This window comes from Pseudophryne corroboree, chromosome 6, assembly GCF_028390025.1.
Source record: "Pseudophryne corroboree isolate aPseCor3 chromosome 6, aPseCor3.hap2, whole genome shotgun sequence".
NCBI lineage: Eukaryota > Metazoa > Chordata > Amphibia > Anura > Myobatrachidae > Pseudophryne > Pseudophryne corroboree.
In genome coordinates, this window is record NC_086449.1 from 744,801,620 (window position 1) to 744,807,619 (window position 6,000).

The window sequence follows — 6,000 nt, forward strand, 5'->3', positions numbered from 1 at the left end:
GGATTTGGCCACGCCACCCAGTGCCCGAGCCTCATTCAGCTCTCAGCTTCCATACATGGCATATATCAGAGTGCCTCTGCCCTCATCCATCCTGTCTCTACACAAGATGATGTTGTTCTCACTCTGCATCAGCATGAATATATCTGTGCAATAATACTGTGTCCACACTAGATAGGGTTAGATACAGTATAAATCATTATCCATAAGTCACACCTCATCATAGCTACTCTCAGAGTAGGTAAAATTATTTTTTTATTTTACAATGAAAGACAAACATGCATGTGCTATAAAATACTAGAGCTAAGGTAATCACATATTATTACATATAAAAAGTAGAGATGAGCGGATTCGGGTCTCAGAGAACCGAACCGTACCGAACTTCACGCTCTGAACCCGGCTCCGAGCCCGGCTCTGGTTTTCCAGCCTGACTCGGAAACCTGAACGAGGCAAAACGTCATCATCCCGCTGACGGATTCTTGCGGGATTTGGATTCCATATAAGGAGCCGCGCGTCGCGGCCATTTTCACTCCAGTCCTAGAGAGTTTAGCGAGAGGACGTGTGTCCGTCCTCAGTGTCTGTGTGGGGGCGGGAAAGTGGAGTGGCGAGTCTTGTGCTGTGTTGTGCTGCTCAGTCCAGTCCAGTGTAGTCAGTGTATTGTGCTGCATCAGTCCAGCCAGTCACAGTGTAGGTGTCCTCTGCTGCTATATGTCCCCAGTGCTGCTGGCTGCTGTATAAGTCCCTTGCATTTTTGCTGTGTTGTCTTGCATCAGACCAGGGGTAGTGTCTTGTGCAGCATCAGTCCAGTGACCAGTCACAGTGGTGGTGTCCTCTGCTGCCATATATCCAGTGTAGCTGTATAAGTCCCTTTCAGTGGTGCTGTGTTGTCCTGTATCAGACCAGTGGTAGTGTCCTGGCCATCAGTCATTCCAGTGACCAGGCAGTCACAGTGGTATACGCTGCTGCTATATGTCCACTGCTGATGTATAATAATAATAATAACAACAACAACAACAACAAGTCCCTCACAGTGTTGCTGTGTTGTGCTGCATCAGACCAGTGGTCGTGTCCTGGCCATTAGTCATTCCAGTGACCAGGCAGTCACAGTGGTATATACTGCTGGTAAATGTCCACTGCTGACGTATAATAATAATAATAATAAAAACAACAAGTCCCTCACAGTGTTGCTGTGTTGTCCTGCATCAGACCAGTGGTAGTGTTCTGTGCATCAGCCATCAGTCATTCCTCTGCCGCATATTGTGTTATATAACTCCAGAAAAATAATGGAGAACAAAAATTTGGAGGATAAAATAGGAAAAGATCAAGAACCACTTCCTCCTAGTGCTGAAGCTGCTGCCACTAGCCATGACATAGATGATGAAATGCCATCAACATCGTCTGCCAAGGCCAATGCCCAATGTGATAGTAGAGGGCATGTAAAATCCAAAAAGCCAAAGTTCAGTAAAAAAGACCCAAAAAAAGAAATTTAAATGGTCTGAGGAGAAACATAAACTTGCCAATATGCCATTTACGACACAGAGTGGCAAGGAACGGCTGAGCCTATGTTCATGACTAGTGGTTCAGCTTCACATGATGATAGAAGCCCTCACAACTGAGGCCTTGACACTTATGTTGGTGTTAGATGTGCGTCCGGTATCCGCCATTAGTGCAGTGGGATTTAGACAATTGATGGAGGTATTGTGTCCCCGGTACCAAATCCCATCTAGATTCCACTTCACTAGGCAGGCGATAGCGAGATTTTGCCACTTAATCCCAGTGATTTGGACATATAATTATTAATTATAGTGATCTTGCCAATTAATTCCAGTAATTTGGGCATATAATTCCAGTGATTTGGACGTATAATTATTAATTACAGTGATCTTGCCAATTAATTCCAGTGATTTGGACGTACAATTACAGTGATCTTGCCAATTAATTCTAGTGATTTGGACATATAATTCCAGTGATTTGGATGTATAATTATTAATTACAGTGATCTTGCCAATAAATTCCAGTGATTTGGACGTATAATTACAGTGATTTGGACGTATAATTATTAATTCCAGTGATCTTGCCAATTAATTCCAGTGATCTTGCCAATTAATTCCAGTGATTTGGACATATAATTCCAGTGATTTGGACGTATAATTCCAGTGATTTGGACATATAATTCCAGTGATTTCAGTGATTTGGACATATAATTCCAGTGATTTGGACGTATAATTCCAGTGATTTGGACATATAATTCCAGTGATTTGGACGTATAATTCCAGTGGGAATTGTTTGTGTCGCTTGGCCATACAGCTACCTCATTGCACCTCTTCGACATCTTTGCATGAGGTGCTGTTGGGGCCTAGTTTTTGAAAAGTGCTATCCTGTGTGACACTGCCGTATGAGTCCAGGGGTACTGGTGTATTAGTCCTGGGGTACTGCCGTATAAATCCACCAATTGCAGACTTTTTAAAAAGTGACTGGAGCGTGCTGGAGATGCTGTCAGTGGACCGAACAATTGCCGCCCACTCTCGACATTCAGCCACTGCGTGACACGACTAGATGGGCCAGGTGGTTGTGTCGCTTAGCTTAGTCATACAGCAACCTCGGTGCACCTTTTTTTCTTCTTTGCATCATGTGCTTTTAGGGGCCTTTTTTTTTATATTTGCCCTTCTGTCTGCCACTGCAGTGCCGCGCCTAGATGGTCCAATTGTTTGTGTCGCTTGGCTTAGTCATACATCTACCTCATTGCAATTCATTTTCTTCTTTGCATGATGTGCTGTTTGGGGCCTTTTTTTTATATCTGCCCTCCTGTCTGACACTGCAGTGCCACTCCTAGATGGGCCAGGTGTTTGTGTTGTCCACTTGTGTCGCTTAGCTTTGTCATCCAGCAACCTCGGTGCAACCTTTTGGCTTAAAAACAATATTGTGAGGTGTTCAGAATAGACTGGAAAATGAGTGGAAATGATTGTTATTGAGGTTAATAATACCGTAGGAGCAAAATTACCCCCAAATTCTGTGATTTTAGCTGTTTTTATGTTTTTATAAAAAAAATCATCCAGATCCAAAACCAAAACACGAAAGGGTGGTTTTGGCAAAACCAAGCCAAAACCAAAACACGAAAGTGGAATTAAAACCAAAACCAAAACACAAAACACGAAAAGCGCCAGCCGCACATCTCTAGACTATATGAGGTTTATACATTTACCTAATCAGCCTCGCACAGGCTTTCTGGACCTGAGTGGAGTGTTCACCTGGTCCTGATACAAGGTGCGGCTGAGTGTTTTAGATTTACATCACTTTAGGGGGGTAATGCAGACCTGATCACTCGCTAGCGTTTTTTGCAGCGTTGCGATCAGGTCAGAACGGGTACAAAGCGGATCGTTGCGGTGCGATGGGTTTTACGAAGAATCCATTCGCACAGCTGATCGCAAGGAGATTGACAGGAAGAAGGAGTTTGTGGGTGGCAAATGTCCATTTTCGGCGAGTGGTTGGACAAACGCAGGCGTGTCCAAGAGTTTGCAGGGCAGGTGTCTGACGTCAATTCCGGCCCCGGATAGGCTGATGTGATCGCAGCGGCTGAGTAAGTTCTGGGCAACTCGAAAACTGCACATGCGATCGCACACTTGCACAGCTAAAATACACTCCCCGATCGGCGGTGACAATGCAAACGCAGTACTACAAAAAACAGCTAGCGAGCGATCAGGTCTGAATTACCCCCTAGGGCAGTTAAGAAAACGCAATCTCATTTGATATGTTGTGGTAACCATGAGTTGGGCTTGTGACCTGGGGCTGAGAGCTGGGGGTCATTGGAATATGTTGCTGTAGGGATGGACATTGAAAGCCCATCATCGAATAGTGGATGGGCTTCCACCATCGAATGTTCCGATGCAATGGTAGTTAACCATCACATTAAAAGAATTCAATGGTAAAACCATTGCGATGTTTGCGCAATTTTCTAAGTTCACGCATGCGCCATAGGCCACACTAGGGCTAGAGGTGGGACTGAAGGCGGAGCCCAGACCAGAGACAGGCTATTACAAGAGGAGGCGGAGCAGCTGCAGCACTGGACACAGCCACCGATCCAGTAACCTGAGTGACTCTGCGGCCAGTTATCTAAATGACGCCACGGACATGGAGGAGAGTGACACAGCCATGCTTCCATTGCTGCTGCTGCAGTGGCAAGAGCTGTGCTCTGATTGGTTCTCACAGTGTCAGAGAGCCAATCACAGCATATAATCTGCTCTGTTGCCTAGCAGCAGCCTGGGAGAGGGGAGGGACCGAGCAGGTCACATCTGAGGCACAGAGAAAACTTCCAATGTGTCACCAAGATGTTCACCTGATGCAGGGAACAGCAGCAACAAAGGAGCAGGGGCAGAGCAGCTTTCAGTGTGCAAGTCAGCTAACCATCGGAAAACCATCAAATTATTACCATTCGATGGTAGCAAACATCAGATTGCCACCATCGAATGGTAAAAACGCTAACATCACAACAAAGACATCGATGGTTGCTAACCATCACAATTCTATGTACATCCCTATGTTGCTGTGCCTTACCACAGGTACAATCACCTGTGTGTATGGAGTCATTGGAACTAATAGTTTCCATCCGCACCCCACTCCACTTCAAATGCTTTTACTAATGTTCTGTAGCTGCATGATTTTTAAAACCAATGGGTAGGAGGCCTTATATAATAGTTCATAGCAGACATGAGATGAGTGGCCCCCCAAGAGAGAGAAAAGCTGTCGGTATGCTGGCGCCGGTTTGCTGGTTGTCGGGAGCCCGGCCGCCGGCAAACTGAAGACCACCCGTGAGGTGTGGGGGCAGGGCCGGCGCTACCACTAGGCAGCTTTAGGCAGCTGCCTATGGGCGGCGACCACTGGAGGGCGGCACCGCACAGTCAGTTCATGAGAGAACGCTTTCTTTATCATCCTGCCGTCCCCCCACCTCCGCGATAGCAGCACCCGGCATAGATATATCGTCGCCCCGCATTGTGGAATGTTCAGTCAGCTGCCGCATGTGCCCACGGTTCCCCTGCGATTGACTCCAGCGTCATGATGCCGCTCCCCCCCACAAACCCCCCAGCGATTGGGCCTCCTGTCACTTACTCGCTTCGCTGCCGCATCTCGTTATCCGCCCCCCCCCCCCCCCCGCGCGCTCGCGATCGCCTTCCACCCGCAATTCGGCTCTCGCTCCAGAGTGTTGGCAGATGCTGCCGCCTCCCCCCGTTCTTGCATCTTGGTACTAGCTCCGCCTAAGGCACGGACTTCTGCTATCAGGGATAGCAGAAATGGAAAGTGTCTCTCTCCCTGCACTCTCGTTTCTCCCTCTACATGCACGGGATCTCCACTGTGCTCAGGGCTTGGTGAGTCAAGTCTCTGAAACCCATCTTGTTGTATAAAGCAATTGCTCATGCATCCTGGCAATGTATATTTTCACTGTATTATTTTACTAGAGCGATATATATTGTGTGTGTGTATATATATATATATATATATATATATATATATATAACAAATTATGCAGAGGTATGATATTTTTTTCTTCCCCCGAATTGATCACTGTCGCTGGCAATGATCAGGCAGCCTGTGGCACCCACCCCCCTTCTATCCAGCGGCTGTGGCTTGCACTGTCTCCCTCCCGGAGCCCCAACACTATCCCACCTGGAAGCTATGTCTTATACAGTGCTCTCCCACCCCGCAGCTACACTGTGTCTCCCCCCCCCACCCCATCCCCCCCCCCCCCCTACTAGACCAGGCGCAGACGCCCAGGTGTGCAGGACAGGGAACCGAAGGTGTCACATAAATGGCAGCATATGTGTACAGCATGCAGGGGGGTAAGGGATAGAGATGAGCGCCGGAAATTTTTCGGGTTTTGTGTTTTGGTTTTGGGTTCGGTTCCGCGGCCGTGTTTTGGGTTCGACCGCGTTTTGGCAAAACCTAACCGAATTTTTTTTGTCGGATTCGGGTGTGTTTTGGATTCGGGTGTTTTTTTCCAAAAAACCTAAA